Raw genomic sequence first — 20520 nt, forward strand, 5'->3', positions numbered from 1 at the left:
CTGTACTTAAGGACAACAATGGGAACACGTCCGTAAGTACATTGTTGTTGTTCCTGTAATACACTGCTGTTTTGTTTAGTGATGTGATTGTTGTACCGTATTGTTAATGCGATTGGAATAGTAGAGCTGTAGTAATGTTATAGAATTAGCAGAGCTGTATTTGTAATGTGATTGAAATAGCAGAGCTGTACATGTAATTTTATTGGAATAGCAGAGTGGTATTTGTAATCTGCTTTGAATAGTAGAACCCTTGTTGTACTGTGTTTACTAATGCAGATGTACTATTTCACAAAAAAAAAACCCACAGCAAACACAATATGAACTTACCGCAGGGTGACCAGCAGACGCTCTTCGGGTGAGATATAGTGCCTCATATTTGTATTGGAGAAGGTTAGTTCAGGCTGCAAGACCTCCAGCAATTTGTCAAACGTTTACACCCACATGCGGGTAAAAGCAGAGAACTTTTCTGGGTGGGCATGCAAATTTGCATATAGACTCCTGAAGTGCCGCTTGGGGGGCGTGGTTTGGAGAGACTCCGAGACGGAGGTGCAGAGCTAGACTCCGCTCGGTAAGACACCTAGCAACGTGTACACAGCAACTACCGGACCTTTTCTACGCTCCGTTCAGCTGGGGGAAGCGTCCAGGAACGGGATGTCATCCAGAAAGAGAGCCTCCAAGACGAATCCGAAGCGGCTGGAGCAGTTCTTTGTGCCGCGCGGACCCCTCTCAACAATGGCTGCGGAAGAAGCACAAGCAGCTGAACTCCCGGTAAGAGAGCCCCGAGTTTCCCCTATTCCTATGCCCTTAGGGGAGGAAAATAAGAGCAATGACCGGGGCACACTTGTTAAAGCTGCACACGCGGAGGGGAGAGCAGAGGGTGAGACTCTGCAGGCGCCGGGAAGCTCCGCAACTCCGTACAGAGAGAAAAAGATGGCGCCGGCCACGAGGCAGGATAGTACCTCCACTGCTAACAGCCCGGCAAAACAGAAGCAGAGGCTGTCTGAAGAAACAGCAGAGGAGGCAGATTTGTCAGATCCCAGTTCCCAAAATGAGGGAGATCTAGCTAATTTATCAGCGTCCAACAAGCCCGTCACAGAGTGCTACATTAAAGAGGCAATAATGGCATTAAGAAATACTATACAAAATGACCTAAAAAGCCTCACACAACATGTAAATTCCTCTGTCCAGGAAGTGAATATTAGATTGAACAATACGGAGAGCAAAATGGAACAGATAGTCAAATCTCACAATGAGCTTATTGATGCCCACTATGAGCTTGAGGGGACTGTCACCAAACTACAAAGAAAGCTTACGGATATGGAGGATAGGAACAGGCGCAATAACGTTAAAATACGTGGTGTTCCGGAGAAAGTTACTAATGCAGAACTACCTGATTACGTTACCCGCCTTATAAAGAAAATCCTCCCAAACTTACCTGACCAAGACCTTAAAATTGACAGGGCTCACAGACTCCCCCTCCCACGATTTCTTAAAGAAAACAGTCCCAGAGATATCATTGTGCGTATCCATTATTATAGCACAAAAGAAGCCCTGATGAATACGGCAAGGAAATTGAGATCGCTGCCAAGCCCGTATACTAATATTCGCCTTTTCATTGATCTTTCCCAAGCCACCATGGAAGCAAGGCGAAGTTTTGCAGATATAACATCAGCGCTGAGAGAAGCGAACATACCCTACAGATGGGGCTTCCCCACAAAGATTATCGCTACAAAGGAAAATGCAGTACACGTGTTCCACGACCCCACTTCAGCAATGGATACTTTAAAATCCTGGGGAGTAAAGCTGCGTGACCCCCCACTTTCCCGTGCTGGGGCATCCCCCAAAGGCCTTCAAGGTAAAGAAGCTTGAAAAAAAAAAGGGAAACTCAAGAAAAGAAAGAAAAATTTTCTCCTTAAAATGGACGTTACCCACCATATCCTTTAGGTCCCGTGGAAGTCAGGACTGTCCGAGGGTGTCTACACACTCCAACGAACTTTCGTTCCCCAACGAGAACACAAGCTTTAGCTTGTCCTACCCATTCTCATAACCCCGCTACTTTGTAGCAGGAACTTTTTATTTGGCATACGTCGCCACTTGTTGCGATATTAAGCATGTTTTTTGTTTGTTTTCGTTTTAGTCTTGTTTTTATAGGCATCATCTACCATTTCTCCTCATCTGCTTGCTGGGTCCGATCATCGTCAACACAGTCATGGCTACAAGTCTGCTATCTCTGAACGCCAACGGCTTGAATTCCCCATGCAGGAGAAGTTCCGTCTGGAAGGAGGCATTACGAACCAACGCCGATGTGGTATGCATACAGGAGACACACTTATTGAATGCAGACAGTACTCGTATGACACATAAAAAATACCCACAGGTTATACACGCATGTGCACCTAAGAAACAAGCAGGGGTCATGGTAGCATTTAGGGACACTATGCCATTTACAGTTGATTCACAATTATGTGATCCTAAAGGTAGATATGTTGTCCTGGTGGGATCCCTGAGGGACACTCCGATCACACTGGTTAACGTCTACGTCCCGAACCAGAAACAGATCAAATTCTTGAACAAACTCACAAAAAAAATCTCGCGAGTAGTAAAGGGCTCTCTAATTCTATGTGGGGACTTTAATCTAATACCGGAGAGACCTATCGATACAACACAAAGATCCGCAAGGAGGGGCGAGACAGTAGGAAGCTGGATAAGAATGATGGCACTATACGACACCTTTCGTTGTCTCAATGCCTCCGCGAGGGATTTTTCGTTTTACTCTTCACGCCATAAAACATTCTCCCGCATCGATTTATGTTTGGTAGACAAGCATTTGATAACCTCAGTAACTAAAGCTGAGATCGGTACGGCCACGTGGTCGGACCACGCCCCAACCTTGACAAAAATTGCATTAGGTAGCCACCGCCATAAAATTAGAGCCTGGAGAAATAATACGTACTTAATGAAGATCCCCGAATATAAAAAAGAAATACAAAAAAATATGGAGGAGTTCTTTATCTTAAACGATACCCCAGACATAGACCCCACTACGCTCTGGAACGCGCATAAGGCTTACATGAGGGGCGTCCTTATAAAGCTGGGTGCTAGATATAAGAAAATCAAACTTAACAAAACTGAAAAACTAACAGCGGACATCCAGCTCCTAGAGAGGAAAATGCAGGAATCTCCGTCCCCGGATATCCATGACAAATTATTTACAACACGATTGGAGCTCCGAAAGGTGCTCCAGAATGACTTTGACAGGGAAATTAATGCGCATCGGGCTAATATATACTCCTCGCTAAACAGGCCATCTAAATGGATGGCTAATTTGGTAAGGAAAAAGGTAATTAAGGCCAGTATCCCATACGTGTGGAATGCAAAAAATAAGGAGTACAAGATTACTCATCCGAAACAAATCGCTGACGCCTTTTGTATGTACTACAGTAAACTCTACAACTTAAAGAACGACACCCAACTAGAGCAACCAAATAGCGCCAAAATAGAAGCGTTTTTAAATACAATAAATCTCCCAAAAATAAATGCCACGCAGGTGGAAGAATTGGATAAAGAAATGTCGATCCCTGAAGTCTCGGATACAATCCTAAGTATGAAAAGCCAAAAAGCCCCAGGCCCGGACGGGTTTTCGTCCGAATATTACAAATTATTTCTGGCGACGTTGGCCCCTTTTGCGGTAAAAAACTTTAACGCAGCTATGCAAAAAGGCCTCTTCCCCGAGGAGGCGCTCCAGGCGACTATTGTGGTCCTTCCTAAACAAGGAAAGGATCCAGATGACCCAGCGAATTTCAGGCCAATATCGTTACTCAACACTGATGTAAAGATATATTCAAAAACCTTGGCACGTCGGCTGCTTGAGATTCTTCCTGACCTGATACATTCGGACCAGGTGGGTTTTGTAGGGGGGAGACAGGCCTCGGATGGCTCGAGAAGAATCATAAATCTTTTTCACTCCTTGAGGATGTCCCGTCTACCGGCGGTCATGTTAACACTGGACGCTGAAAAAGCCTTCGACCGTGTACATTGGGACTATGCATTCAGTACACTGTCTAAATACGGTCTAGGAGAGGGGTTGTTGCGCGCCATCCGGGCCTTGTACTCTACACCCTCGGCAAAAATACTGGTGGACGGGGTCCTCTCGGAGTCCTTTAAAATAACAAATGGCACGAGACAGGGCTGTCCGCTCTCGCCCATCCTGTACGTCCTTACAATCGAGCCCCTAGCGGAGGCAATTAGGTCTTCTCTGGAGACGAGAGGAATACCTTTAAATTCCCGTCAACACAAGATCGGTCTCTTTGCCGATGATATCATCCTCACCCTGACACATCCACTACAATCTCTACGAGAAGCCCAAAAGATCCTGTCACACTTTAGTAGTATATCGCTATATAAACTCAATATAGAAAAATCAACAATTATGGGAGTTAATGTCCCAAGGGACTTAAAGAGAGTAATTCAGCGGGAGTTCCCCTTTGAGTGGAGGAAAAAAGACCTGCCATACTTGGGAGTGCACATGACTCCTGATACAAAAGATATAGAAAAATACAACTACGCGGAGCTGTTGGCTTCTACCCAGGGGGAAATAGATCGCTTGTCCAGGCTAGGTCTCACTTGGATGGGAAGGATAATGACTTATAAAATGAAGATCGTCCCCAGGATCCTATATTTCTTTAGAGTCCTCCCTGTACAGATTTCAAAATACACACTAGCAAAATTACAAAAGCAGTTATCGGATTTTGTGTGGGGCGGCGGGAAACCCCGCCTGACGTTGTCGGCCTTGGCTATGCGTAGAGGTAGAGGAGGGGCAGACATCCCTAATATAGAGAAATACTTTAAGGCCACTCTCCTGAACCAAATTAAAAGCTGGACACATCTGGGAGACAGGCTGGGCTGGGTGGGCGTGGAAAATAGTTTTTCCGGGATTCCCTCGAACCAACCACTCCTGTATGCAGCCTCACTGGAAGCCTCATCGGGCAACTCTGACCTAAAAATTAAACCTGGGGCTTTGTCCCCGACCACCTTAGCCTCACTGGAGGCCTGGAGAGAACTAACACAGAAGGTGGCCACTTATGACACCTCTGTGATACCCGCCTTACCTCTGGAAATTTTAAACGTGTATATACCTGACCTGGGAGTGAAAGATTGGAAAAAAAGGGGTATAGGCGATTTAGACACCTTATTGTCCGGAAACGCGATCAGGCCCTTTGAGGACCTATGTGCTAACTACAACCTACCGCAAAGGGACATATTTAAATACGCTAGGGTCAAACATTTCATAGAGAGGTCTCAAATACACAAAATTAGAATCCCACTAGAAATCGACAGAAGAATATGGATGAAACCCATTTTAAAGAAATCAGACACCAGAATGTTTTATGACATTCTGACAGGCAATAATATGTTGACAAAAAGATCTCAGATTTTAAACTGGGAGAAGGAACTAGGGTCGGTTGTACCTGTTGAGACATGGGAGAAAGCGTTTAGACAGGCGGGTAAATCTACTAGAGGTTTAGGAATAATGGAAGTACAAATGAAAATTAATATGCGTTGGTATTTCACTCCTACACTGCTAGCCAGCAGACTACACAAAGGCGACGGCCTGTGTTGGAGGAATTGTGGCTACAAAGGCTCTCTCTCTCACATATTTTGGTCATGTCCTAAATTAAACAACTACTGGCAGAACATTCTAGACCTGTTGGAGAAAGTGTTAAAAATCACGATACGCAGAGATCCGAAATTGATTTTACTCCTGGTGGACCTAGATAAATACCCTCCAAACTCCAGATATCTAATTGGTCATGCCTTGATGACAGCGAAGACCATAATCGCTAAGCATTGGAGGGGACCAGACCCCCCACTGTACGGGGAGTTCAAGAACCGTATGGCAGAGCAGAATGTGTTTGAGAGATGGCTGGCGTTTAGAGAAAATGTTTTGAGCAGACATGAGGAAGCTTGGGGAGCATGGGGAGAATTTATGCAATCTTGCAAAACTGACTAATTTTGTCTTGCGATGCCCAGTTGTTTGTTAACTATGGTTAAACCGCATATTTATGTGGAAATTTTATTTCTTTCTGATAGTTGGTTAAGCAACTAGAATACAGGTTCTTCTTAAACAAATCAGATATGGTTGTATGATATGTTGCAAAATTACTGAAAACACGGAGGCTGTAGAGGTGTAGAATGTCAACAATTTCAATTGCCTACTGATACAGTATATGGAATGTGAAATGTATGCGAAATGTATGTTAAAGATGTGCTGTAACACCTTTCTTGCCTTAAATAAAAATTCAATGTTTAGACTCCTGAAGTGCCTCTTTAGTTGCAGCTGTGACACTATCAGGTGCACCCAGAACCTCATTTTTTTCTTGGAGGGCTTGTCCTCCTCCACTGCCATTTGTGACGACCGTCCAAAAAAAGTAGTGTGGATCAGCCAGGCCCACAACGCTAATTCTTGAGCATACATGATTCCAGAAAGAACTGAAGCAGCTCTTACAGCATCAGAAGAACAAAGAGAATAAATGCTGGACGTTTCCCTTCTTTTATGTGCTATTTTCTAAAGGGATGGGCAACTTTCTAGGGATTGATTACTGTATAGGAAGTGTGCTTGCAATTTTTTTATGAGCAGATAATCCACTGTACAACCGCGTAAATCCATGTGGAAAAACGCTAGCATCCGTGATCACTAGCAAGCATTTTTATTTTGGATTCGCAGTACTCCCACGGTGGAAATTCACAGGCGTATTCCGCATCGCTCGTGTGTATTCACCCTTTAAGCCTCCTTAGTTCTGAGTCGCATCACCCCACAGCAAAAACAGCTGCTATGGAGCACCACACCATGTGAAAAAAAAAAAAATCACCTTTCCATAGTGGTTTCAGACAGACTGAGAACCAGCAGTTATTTACTCTTATGCAGTCTCTTGCTTGTTTTGTATACCTGGGCCAAATGAGATAGAGCGCTGGTATCTAGGCAAAAAAAAAAGGGGACAAATTGTGCTTATACATCAAATTGTGGGCAAAAATATAGAACACACATGCACATACTGTATTATATATTGAGCTATTGCTGTTAAACGAAATTTATAACATTTGGGCGCTTTGTTGCCAAGCAGTGATGAACCCAATAAAGTAGGTACCCACTGGAAAGAGGTTTCTTCAACCAACATTCCTCAAGATCTAGGGCCTGTAGATAGCCCAAGCATACCAACAATTGTCAATTACCAGTCTTTACTTGGATAGTTATTCCAAAGTTTATCACATTCCTTCCATTACCCTTTGTTTCACCTTCTCTTTCCATTTATTATTCCTCCCCCTTTTCTCATTCTTCTCCTTTTTGTTTCTACCCTCTTTTTTGTTTGGTTGCTAGGTTCAACTTATGTTAACCATTAATACAACGCCTTAGGTACATTGCTAAGGTTTTTCATACATCTCAACTTTCAACTTTGTGTGTTTTTTTAATAATTTCATTGGGCAAATTCTGCTTTTATTTAACTTGCAAAATTTAGTAAAATTGTTTGAAAGTGAAAAAAAAGAGGTCTCTTTTGGCTAGTGGGATTATCTAATTCAATCAAAATGTATACTTAAAACTTAATGTTTATACATTTTACTTGGACTATTTGTCTACATTTTGGCTTAATTTTCCACTTTTCTACCCAATTCAATAAAAATCCACATCAATTTATAGCAGTATTCCGTGCTGTTTTGTATTAACCCTTTCCAATACAATTTTGGATTCAGGGTTTCCTAAAAGGCTTTCTCTTTTTGCTATTATACAACAGTACCATCTGCTGGCTAAAGCCAGTGTGTTTGCGCCAGAGAGGCTCCAACAGCAGAGTGGCTGGCAATAGATGGTAAGAATACCCTGTTGGATGTCTTCTGACATTGGAGCAGTACAACCTTCAATCGGAATGTAGGAAGATGTCAGACAGTGGATTGGAAAGGGTTAATAAATCGCCCACCATGAACTTTACACTACACACTTTTCTGCAGTCCGTAGGAAATGCAGATTATTTTCTTTTTGGGTATAGACAGTTTTTTAAGCAAATGAGGTGGAGATTCTAAAAGAGAAATTTTAAATCAAGAAACGCTGTGGATTTTTGTACTGGAAGTGAGAATCCACAAAGGACGGAACATTAATCAGGATGTTTATCAGTACTAAATATATTCAATAACTGTTGATTAAGCCATACTCTATACAAAATCATGAAAGGAATAGAATCATACTAATTTAACCCTTTCCAATCCAATTTGTATACTGGTTTTCCTAGGGGGTCTACTCTTTTTCTGCTGTTATTCAACAACACTATCTGCTGGCTAAAGCCAGTGATGTATGAGGTGACACAATGGATAGGCTCCGATAGCAGAAAGGCTGGCAATATACAGTAAGAGAACCCTGACGGACGTCTTCCAACATCGGAGCTGCACAGCCTTAAATCATAATGTCTTTAGACGTCAGACAGTGGATTGGAAAGGGTTAAAGGGGTTGTCTCGCGGCAGCAAGTGGGGTTATACACTTCTGTATGGCCATATTAATGCACTTTGTAATATACATCGTGCATTAAATATGAGCCATACAGAAGTTATTCACTTACCTGCTCCGTTGCTAGCGTCCCCGTCACCATGGATCCATCTAAATTCGCTGTCTTCTGGCGTTTTTAGACGCGCTTGCGCAGTCCGGTCTTCTGCCTGGTGAATGGGGCCGCTTGTGCCGGAGAGCTGGTCCCGCGTCGTCATCGTAGCTCCGCCCCGTCACGTGTGCCGATTCCAGCCAATCAGGAGGCTGAAATTGGCAATGGACCGCACAGAGCCCATGGTGCACCATGGGAGAAGACCCGCGGTGCATCGTGGGTGAAGATCCCGGCGGCCATCTTGGAGAAGGAAGAAAGACGTCGTCGCAGAGCGGGGATTCGGGTAAGTAATATATATATATTTTTTTTTTTAACCCATCCCTTGGGTTTGTCTCGCGCCGAACGGGGGGGCCTATTGAAAAAAAAAAAAAAACGTTTCGGCGCGAGACAACCCCTTTAAGAAAGAATTAAGAAGTTTTCCTTATATTTTACTTTTCACTTTTTTCATTCTTATCATTGGTTGGTTTTAGTCATGTGAGCCTGAGCTTTGTTAGAAATAGGATCAACTTTCACAGCAAGTGTATGATATACTAAGGACAAAGCCTGAAATGCGTAAGGTGTTTACATTCCTCCCAGTGTGATACGTTTGTGGATTTTAATGTTATCTAATAATTGACATTTTTACCAATTCCAGAATATTCCTGTTACTGATATCTTCCTTCAATCCTATGTACAGAAGGGAGTAGCAGAAATAGCTAATTAAGCTGCATGCAGGCAGTTGTAATAGGAGCTATAATATGACAGAAGTCATGTGTACCACGGTCTAAATTAGCATTTGTTACCCTTTTGGCGCTTATCTATTTGATTTAATATTTTGAGTTTTCGATGGCACTTCAGTACATTGCTGCCTATGAAGTGACTATTCAGTGTTTATAGAGAATTGCTACAAAGCTGTCTCAGTTTATTCAAAGTAATTGCTGGATTTTCACTGGAAGCTTGTCATGCATTGATATAAAACTGCAGTAAAACATAAATGTTGGCTTGGCAACAGAAGAGAGAATTTACTATATTATTTTATTGATAGACATTTCAATGCACAAAAGGATTTGCAGCTTTTGCAGGGAGAAACGGGAATATAATTTAGCAATCTGACCTCATCTTTGTGGCATGACAGGCAGTGAATAGGGTATGTAAGTGATTTAATGAATGAGTGCTCCAGTGTGTCCCTTGTTACATAATGGATTGTTATAGAAAATAGATACCTTACTGTACGGTATATTTCTGTTTATTCATGGGTTCAAGAGCACTTAGGCATTTAAACTGTTAAAAAAAGTGATCAACATAAAGTCTATGGGATCTCTCCTATAGCAGTGTTTATTTTATCAAAAGACTATTTACTGCTATAGTGAAGTTGAACTGTTATTTCTTTAAAGAAGAAAATTATAACATTACAGATCTAAAGACCTCATGTAAACATTACACAGAAATGTGCAGCAATGCATGGACTGCAGTAAAGATTGCAAAAATCAATTCTCTCCGGTTTTTTTTTTTAAGTGTTTTGATTTTTTATGTGAAAGCTAAGAAAAAGTTTTTTAACTTTTAATATGTTTTCTCATATTTATTTTTTTTAATTAATCTGGTTTTGACCTTTTTTTAGTCCTTATGGGGGACTTATATCACAGAAAGGGGAATATAAAAACAAACAATCACTGAAAATGGACATATACTTACTGATACAGGAAGGCAGATATCTGCACCACCACAGCATGCAGACAACCAAATGTCAAATGAGTGAGCCAATTACACCAGTGCTGGACACCGATGAGACAGCCACTCACACAGCCTCTTAATATAGAGTAGTAGATACATAGTGCCAGAACATTCTGATACATGTAGTGCAGAATGCAGGCTGAAACCTATTAATGACGCCATATCAGTTCAGCGTATTGCCATGTACCTCAAAAAGTGAACCACGTTGATACTGTCACTCCGGGCTCCTCTGTTGTCTAGAAGCCACACTGCTTGTGAATATTACATAATAAATGCCAAGTATTAGATGGATTTTGGCCAAAATACTTGAGCTCACAAGCCAATTGTCAAGGCTCCTCATGTTTTGTGAGTCCCTATACTAATATAAATGTATCACAGAAAGGAAAATAGAAAAACTAGGAGACTTGCAATCATCCAATCTCTTGTATAATACCGTCTGTCAGGACTTGAACCCAGGAGCTCCTATGCTCTAGACGGTGACTCTGCCTGTTGAGCTAGCCAGCTCTCTTGGTAGTTTGCCTTGCATAAGCTTGTTCTTGTCCCTAGCTCCTGCTCCCGTTTCCTTGATTGGCTCCACCCTGTTCTTTAATTGGACTTTCTATATAACCTGTCCCTTCTTCTAGTTCCTTGCGTGATTATTGTGCTTCTAGCCTGTAGTCAGGCTCCATCACCTGCCTGCTACTCCAAACTGACATAACCATGTATCGACCGCTGGCTTTCACAGACTATGCTACCTGTCTGCTCCCTTGTACTGCAACTGATATACCTGTGTACTGACCTCTGGCTTCCCCTGACTACACTACCTGCTTGTTCCTCTGTACTGCAACCAACATACCTGTGTACCGACCTCTGGCTTCCCCTGATTATGCTACCAGCCAGCATTGGTCCAGAACTGGACATGGGCAGCCTATTAAGAGGTTGAAAATTACGGCAGGCATGGGAGCTTTCACAAGGCCCCTGGCTGTCATGGCAATCTGTCTGCACCCTGCTGTCATGTTGTGGGAGAGGTTGGGAGGTGATGGCTTCTCTCTCTGGCCAGTTGCTTAGATGGCGCAATCAGTATTGACTATGACATTTAAGCAGTTAAATAGCCATGATCAGAGCTAGCTCCAAACACGGCCATAGCTGGTGGCTGTAAGCTGTCAGAAACAGCTGATAGCCACTGGATATGAAGCAATCTTGGCTCTCATTCCACTCCATACTTCCCCTTATAAGCTATGATGGATAGATCTGTCTTAGGTCATTAAGGGGTTAAAGTGTGAGAGAAAACCAAGGAATTCAAAGGGAACTCACAGAAACATTGGGAGGACATACAAACTCCATGCATATGTTGTGATGAGTAGCGTTGAGCGATTATTTACATATCCTGGTTAGAAGTGCACAAGCAGATTTCCAAAAAAAAAGTTGTGAATCGGGACTGGCTATTCTGTCTCTCATTAATTTCAATAGAAAATAAAATTAGGATTCAATAACTTGCCCTATAGAAGGTGTGCATTTCTTCTCCTGTGAAAGTGGCTCATTTGTTAGCACTGTTGCCTTTTAGTCCTAGGTTCAAATTCCATCAAGGATAACATCTGCATGGGCATTGAAAAACTCCAGCAAGGTGTTGCGCTTGGACAGACTTGAACCTAGAACACTACAAGACAGCACTGCTAACAACTCAGCTACAACACTTGTCCTTTATGCTCCATGAAAGGAGAAGAGCATGAAGAATAAACACAAAGAAAGCATAAAAACCCTTGGACACATATGAACCTAGAACTCTAACACTGCTGAAAACTTAGACACCACACTTGTCATTTCTGCTCCAGAGGAGGAGGAGAACAGAAAGGATACACAAAATTGGAACATAAAAGCACCCTTTACATTTTTCCCTTGGACATAGTTGAACCTACAACTCCAGCACTCTTAACTGAGCCACCACATCTGTCCTTTCTGCTCCACGGGAGGAAAAAAGCAGGAAGAATAAACACAAAGATACCCATCCAGATGTTGCCCTTGGACAGTCTTGAACCTAAAACTCCAGTACTGCAAGGCAGCAGCGCTAACAATTGAGCCATGACATTTCTTCTTTCTTATAATTTCTCCAGAGAAACAAAGGATGGAGATCAAGAATAATAAACCCAAAGAGAACATACATACTCCATGCAGATGTTGTCCATAATCAGCCGTGAACCAAGAACCTCAGCGCTACAAGGCAACAGTTCTAGTGACTGAGCAACCAAGTTTCTTCTTGCCCCTGCTTCTTCTTCTCCAGAGGAAAATATATATATTTTTGTTCTTCCCTTTCTCCTCCTCCTTTGTCCCCACTTCCATTTCTCCTCCATTTTCTCCTTCACTTACTTCTTATTATTCTCCTTCATATCCCTTTCCTTAGCCTCATTCTCTCCCTTTTTTTTCCTCCCCTTCTTCTCCGGAAGAAGAAGGAAAAACTGGAATTATAGGTTCAAATTTGTCCAAGGGCAACATCTGCCTTGGCACTGTATGTTATTTTTGTTTTTCTCCATCTTCTCATCCTCCGGAGAAGGAAGATTGAGCACAGTGGCAATGTTGTGTTCTGGAATATGATTTCTCCAGCAGGCTTTGGGGTATTTTGTCGCTTTCCTAATTGTGTGGAAGCAGTATGCGCACACTGACCAAGTCAAACATAAGGTATGAATCTCATGTTAAAAATGGCTCTCCTGGCAGAGACGTCCAGACAGGCCTTTTTATTGAAAAGGATAACACCTGCCCTTTATGGGCGTTTAACAGATTACATCACTAACATATATATATTCTTATTCGCTAGATTATACAGAGTCTCCCGCCTCCCTACCCTCCCGTCCTCACGTCCGCCAAGGTATGGACTTTGTATTCTTTAGCATGCAGACAGCCTTAAGGAATTCTGTGTAGTTGACAAATGATGTGTTTAACTAGCTTGTGTTTGAAGAGTGGAAGGGGCCTAGGTAAACACACAGTATATACACATAACACTGTAGCCCTTAACTTCTTAGAAACTGGTTGAGCAACTTCGATGTATTTAGAGCAAATACCATGATTAGATTGTGTGTGTCCTTTGAACTCCTCAGAGCTGAAAGTCATTACAATAGCAAAATACATTTGGGTTATATACAAATATTGATAGACATTTTATACTAAATAATTGTCATGTCTATCACAATCCCCCCTTAAAATGTCTATCCTCTAATTCTTTATCTAATTTTCACAGTCTTCTGCGCATGAGCCTATAACCGGAGCGCGTTGAAGGTTCGTTTTAGGGTCTTCAAGGGGGTGTAGGACTTGTCCACTCCTTCTGGGGATGCATTCAGCAAACTCATGGTGGGAGCGGCTTTTCCAGCATCAGTTTCACAGGTCTCTCTGACACAGGGGATAACACAGCAGACTAGAACAGAAAAGGTAACCATCAGTTCACATACAACAGCAACGCCCGTCTGTGCCAGGATCCTTTACCACCCGCTCATCCAAGGCGAGTGCTGGTCCCAAAAGTTAGATCTTTTTTAGCTAGTGCGGTCAGCTTCTTAATGGCAAGTGCGTCTTTACCCGCGGGTCACGTGTCGTCTAGGATGTAGGTATGACAAGTCTCCCCTATCATCTTTCAGACACTCCCCTTTTTAGCTAAAGTCATATCTAAGGTCATTCTATTTTGAAAAGTCATAGTCGAGGTAGGTCCTATTGGTCGACTAGTCCCTATAAGGCGTCTCTAGTATAATTTATAAACCACTGCTAATTATAATAAACATAATTAATACAGTCAACTTTTATTTACCCTAATGATCAGGAAAATGGACTCGAATCTAGTTTTAACTTGGTCTCTAATTTTTAAAACTCGTCAGGTACCCCCCTTGGCTATCCTATGATGTCAATGTATACGTGTAGATCAAAACTACCACCAGGGGTCTCTCTTCTCGCTCTAGTATAATGTTACAATACTAGTAGCGTGCACAGGTACGCACGGCGTGGGACTCCCTAATCTTCACCCACACCAATGTCCCTCCTGGAGATAGTCCTAATGGTGAACACGTCCAAGTCGCCTCACCCTTGCGTCAGGGTTTTCCCACTGCCCGTAAGTCCCTACTCCTAGGAGGGGGGGGGATCCCTACCTCACCTCAGAGGGAGGCCATGGATTCCCTGGGCTCATTTCCGGGCATCCATACCCTCTATCTGTACAAGTTAACACCCCACAGGGTGTGCCCTCGCCGGAACCTAAGGTCTTCTGCACTATCCCTAGGCAAATGGGAATTCCACTGACAATCCATCTTAGGAGATCGGGGCAGGCACAGTACTAGTACATTTCTCCTTTTCTTTGGTAGCGTATGTGGTTGGCATTATCGGAACTGGCTCTTCATCTTTTTCAAACAAGGGAAACGTTGGTGTCTGACAGGATGTGGAGGAGCATAAGGGCTTTACTAAGGCACACTCCCCTGTCCAATTACCCTCCAGGCGGGTCTTCTACCTCATGTCTCCACAAAGCCAGTAAACGTCTCCTAAGGACTGGACCTGATTCTGCATCTATTCCCCTCCTATCATACTGTAGGAGGAGCAATACCCGTTGGCGAGTTCCCCAAAAATCTCCCTCCACCCTGCCTATTTGCCTGGCAGGTGTAGTTTCCAGGGTAGTCAGTAATACTCTCTCCGGTGCAAAACACTTAAGTAGTTATAGAGTATTCCTTCTTCCATTTCTCACGGACAGTGTAATTAGCGGAAATGTTCGTGAAGAGACTAATAAACCACTCTTCAGCATCTACCGGGAGATTTAGGGGGACCATCCCCGAGTGTAGTCGGGCACTACCGCACACGCAACAGTTAGACTTGTTGCTCCTGTTAGCATTGTACCTCATCAACTCCAACCAGAGATTCTGGTCAGACTAGCCAGTCGCTACTGTCAAGGTGTTCTCAAGAGGTAGGGTTGGCTATGATCATCATGTTCGTCAAGGTCTTTATCTTACGGCGGAAGGGGTTAATTATGGGCACGGGACTAAGTGAAGGCTTCCATTCGGCTGCATCTACCATATCCCTTATTTTAAACTTCCCTAAGGGATCTGTCCTCCCGTACCGGTATGTCCCCAGACTATAAGTCTCCCCCGTCCCCCGGGCTTGGATCTCCCATGGTTAGTGTAACAACCGCATTAAAACCAAGCAGCATACTAAGTTCAGCCTTCCAATACCTGCTGTCCTTATTATTCTCAAGGAGGGTTATACGACTAATTAGGGATTTCCCGCTCTTATTTTTCTTATTTAAGGCACTTCGCGGTTTATAGGACTAGTCTGTTCCTGCGTTCCATCCCACTAATCCCCAATAACGGCAGTCTTCTCCCCAGACATTATCAGTGGCGCAAACATATTGTATTCCCCGGGTATATAAGTCATATAACCAGCTGGACTGAGCTAAATCTGGCCTGCGGTGGGATCTTGCGCCTAGACACGGGACCACAGTACAATAGTCGAAGGAATATGCGGCTACTTAAGCATTGGACGAGTTATACTAGAAGGTAACCATACCCCCATATTCTTCCGACTAAGGATTCCAGTTGCTACCTTCCTCTCTCACTAGCCCTAACCAGAGTAACGTCTTTGGCACAACTAAGACTGGTCTCCCGGATCTGAAGCTTTCTTACAGTATGAAGCGTGGATCCATGTAAGTCTTTCGGCTAGTTTCACAGCTGTGGCAGTAGTCAGAAGCACCTGGTAGGGGCCATCAAATCGGGGCTCAGGAGGGTGCTTCCTGGGGAACTTCTTGATGCACACCCAATCCCCAGGCTGCAAGATATGTGTCCCAGTGTCTGCCTCTGAGTCTGGAAGAGAACACCTGTGCATAGGCTTTGGTTAGTTCTTTAACAACGGAAATCACATACTCAGTCAACACATCAGATTGTAATTGTAACCACTGAGGATAGTAACAACCTAGCCTTGGGGCTAGCCCAAACAATCTCGTAGGGAGATAATATATAATCCCCCCTGGGTTCATATCTAACACTGTATAAGGCTATTGGATGACAGTCTTTCCAAAGTGGCGTCATTTTTAAGTATCTTACTTTTTAGCGTGCCACTACGTCTCTCCACCTTTCCACTACACTAAAGGTGGTACAGTATGTAAAAGGCCTGGGATACACCCAGAGCAGACATGACATGTTACATTCACCTGCGAAGTTTATACCTCTGTCTGACTCTGAATCACCTCTGGTACCCCATATTCACAGTTTACCTCGTTCATGAGCTTCTTTGCGGTTACCTACTTGTTTACCTTGGTAACAGGGTCGGCCTCCAACCTGCAAAGACATCAACAACAACAAGCACGTATTCATACTTCCCAACAAGTGGGAGCTGAACGTAGTCAATTTGCAATCCCTGAAATGGGTAGAGTGGTCCCAGCAAGTGTGATGTGGCAAATTTACTTCTGCCCTGACTCACCTATGGCATAGATCATGCTAAACTGGACAAATGATGCAGCAGCTACAGAGAACCTAGAAGTCGCCCAACCTCTTTCAAGCGTCGTCGTCATTACTGCTTTACTAGGTGGGTCTTTCCGTCCATCAGCTGGGCCATCATGGGATACAGGAACTGTGGTGGGCAAGTGCTGTTGACCGTTCACCACACGCTGTCCTGTTTCTGCTGCTCCCATATTAGTCCATTTATTTTTCCTTCCTTGCTGGCTTATAACTGTAAAAGTCTTTAGCATATCAAAGTCCAAATTTTTGTCAATGTCCAAAGTTTTTTACCACTGACTCATGCTGTCAGTATCTTTCTTCTTTCTTCCACGGCTTGAGGGCCGCTGCCTTTGCTGCGCTGTCAGCGAGGGTGTCGTCTCTCGCCTCTGCAGTGTAGGAATCGGTGCGAACTCTCAACTTTGTCAGGTAGAAGTAGGGCCTCCATGCGACTCTGTACCGCTGCACCATACTCAATTGGTTGTCCTGCTAAGGTAAAAAACTGTCTGGCCTTCCATATTGGGCCGTAATCATGAGCTATGCCAAATGCATACCAGGAGTCAGTGTAAAGGGTTGCCGTCTTACCTCTCGCCACTCTACACGCCTCAGTGAGGGCCTTCCATTCCGCTTATTGTACTGTGACATGCGGAGGCAGAGCTTCTGCTTCTAGGACATCTTGTTGTGTGACCACTGCATATCCGATGTGGAGTCATCAATCCTCACCCTGGTACCATCTGCAAAAAGCTCAACATATGCATTACCAACAGAGGTTCTGATAACTGTTTGCATACCTGCAGTTTCTTACTGAATTAGTACTAAATAATCGTGCTGATGTTCTATTTCACATGGCTCAGAATCTTGTAGCACAAAATCATTTATTTATTTATTTTTTTCAAACCCAATAGCTGATCTACAACACCTAGATCATCTATGACCCAGATCACCTATGCCTCCCCCCTTTTGAACCGCAATACTCAATGGAAAAAGAGTCATTGCGTTCAAACTAGTAAACCAAGAGGCACAAAAACAAGCACTTTGTAGGTCAAGGTGACATTGTATGCAGCGAAGTCTGAGCGAAAATCTCCTTTAGATTTTTTTTTTTTTTTTTCCCGGTTGCAGTTAGCATTTTTTAACACAAGGGGGCGCCACACAATTCAAATTTTACGTCACCCAGTGTAATAGTATTTCAGGGTATGGCCAGCGTTTAGCTTTTACTCTCCTGTCGGAATATAATTATAGCTTCAGTGTAGACTGACACTAGAATATACAAAAGGCTTAAAGAAAAACTAAAGAATACGGATGAATTAACATCCTACTCTGGGCAATTCAGTCCCTCTTTCTTCACATAAAAAGTAAAATTACTTCACCAAATTGCATGAAAAAGTTTGCTGGGTGACTATAGTGAAATTATTCCATCTGTAGGAGCCTTCCGTAACATCATCTGTCTGAGTATCCATTGGAGAAGCGGGCAGTGGAAAACAGAGCCCCTGGGAACATGAGAGAGCGTCCCCTGTCATGTATTCCCGGCCTCTGCCCCCCATGCATCAACTCCAATCTTCCATGCGCTATAAACCAGCTTAGTCATCTACTATGTCCCAAGCTGCATCTCCACAAAGGTTTGTTTCCCTGAACTTATCACACATCCAAAGTGGCCACATCTTGGAGCGTAACAAAGTCTGGTCAAACAAAACCTTACTTCAGACAATCATGATGTTAGCACTGGATACAGTGGCATTGGGGAATATAGGCCTCCCAAATGCAGCAAAATGGCCGCCAGAGGCAGAAAGGGGCGGGGCTACAGATCTCCCAGGTGAGGCAAAATGGCTGCTGAGTAGCAGCACTTCCAGGTGAGGCAAGATGGCCGCCGGAGGAGGAAGGGGCGGGGCCAGGTCCTGTTCCGGATGGGGAGGGACCGGAAGTAACATCACACACCCTGAAAGTGAGCACATGGGGGGAAATAACTTCAGGGTGGGGGCAGGCCTCACTACATTTACTGCAGAGTCACACTATGTTGGATTGTAAACATTGCAAGCACGGCCGCCATTACAGGGAGGGGCTGTAGTCAACACAAAGACATTACATTGTTCATTAGCAATACACATACCCCACTACATGCTTTCCCCTCTTCAATCTCTTAACTACATTATACCTCCTCCTAGCAATCTAAAAACACCTTTCTTTCTGCTAGGCTTCCTGCTCATCTTCTGAAAACTTTCTACAGCCTATCTTACCTGTCCATGACCTAACATTTCTTTCTGCAACTTTTCCTGATCCTTTCCCATCAGCAACCAAATCACAAGCTCTATGACCTTTGTCCTTGCTCACTTTGCTCAACTCTATGCTACCTGCTTATTCTAGCCTATTCGAAGTTTCTGCACACAGTACTGTTTCTCTTGTAAAATCTGCTTTCTTCAAATCCTTCCCATATAACCTCTTTCCCACTCAGATTACAATGCACATTAATTCTACAAAACACAGGGAACGACAAAGTAAACAGAAAGGGTTAATTGGAAAAAAGCTTTCAGTTCACTCTTATCAGCAGCCCTCCCCCAATAATCAACACTGCACATTGTTTCTATAATAGCAGACAGACGGGATTACTGGAGAATACCCACAACGGCTCAAGGTATATATATATATCCACCTTTATATCAACCCAAGGTATATATCTCATCTACCTTTATAACAGCCCACCGTATACTAGTAATCCCCAAGAGCACTCCTTGTACACGATCTAGACAGGACATTTAGCTATACACAGAGACTGACGATTATTTTCAATGACCAAAACCTCAACAATATTCTGGAGCTTCAGCCGTCACAAAGCACGGCTATATTCACCCGTAAATACCTTTTCACATATGAGAACATAACACGCTCAATCATAAAGTTAAGTATACGTATCATAAATCTTCCTAACCTCACACTAGTTTTACCTAGGAGCACGTGTCACTGGCGTGTTCCCTCAGACTTAAACAGCCGAGTCCGCCCTCCCGACACATTAACCCTCACAGAATTTATCTCTTGGTCTTGTATACACAATTTTTAACCGTCTCAGACATAACAGCATACACAGCGTACAAAATACCCCTAGACAGGTAACGTGGTGATTTTCCGAGTGGACAGAACTAGAGTTATTACCTGTCTTTTAGTGAAGGTCCAGTCTGGATCAGGAACAGGCAGAAAAGCAGTCAGAACCCAGCTTTGACACAGGTAGATAAAGCAATCTTACCGTGTTCTGTAGATTTTCGGGCCCCTGAGTTCTGCGTGCCATCTGCCGATCTCTGTACGTTCCAGGCTGTGACCTCACAGATCCACTCGCTCACCCAGGGACTCCACTGTTCTGGAATATGATTTCTCCAGCAGGCTTTGGGGTATTTTGTCGCTTTCCTAATTGTGTGGAAGCAGTATGCACACACTGACCAAGTCAAACATAAGGTATGAATCTCATGTTAAAAATGGCTCTCCTGGCAGAGACGTCCAGACAGGCCTTTTTATTGAAAAGGATAACACCTGCCCTTTATGGGCGTTTAACAGATTACATCACTAACATATATATATTCTTATTCGCTAGATTATACAGAGTCTCCCGCCTCCCTACCCTCCCGTCCTCACGTCCGCCAAGGTATGGACTTTGTATTCTTTAGCATGCAGACAGCCTTAAGGAATTCTGTGTAGTTAACAAATGATGTGTTTAACTAGCTTGTGTTTGAAGAGTGGAAGGGGCCTAGGTAAACACACAGTATATACAC

General features: G+C 43.4%; 1 long non-coding RNA gene across 1 annotated transcript; it reads right to left on the bottom strand.

Annotated features, from left to right (window-relative positions):
* Nucleotides 1–13007: 13007 nt before the first annotated feature.
* LOC136625445 (uncharacterized) lies at nt 13008–20173 on the bottom strand. Its single transcript, XR_010792548.1, has 2 exons — nt 20001–20173; nt 13008–13728 (listed from the first exon to the last, which is right to left on the bottom strand). It is a non-coding gene; the product is annotated as an uncharacterized lncRNA (long non-coding RNA).
* Between the last annotated feature and the right edge of the window lie 347 nt (nt 20174–20520).

Source organism: Eleutherodactylus coqui, chromosome 4, assembly GCF_035609145.1.
Source record: "Eleutherodactylus coqui strain aEleCoq1 chromosome 4, aEleCoq1.hap1, whole genome shotgun sequence".
Classification (NCBI taxonomy): Eukaryota; Metazoa; Chordata; class Amphibia; order Anura; family Eleutherodactylidae; genus Eleutherodactylus; species Eleutherodactylus coqui.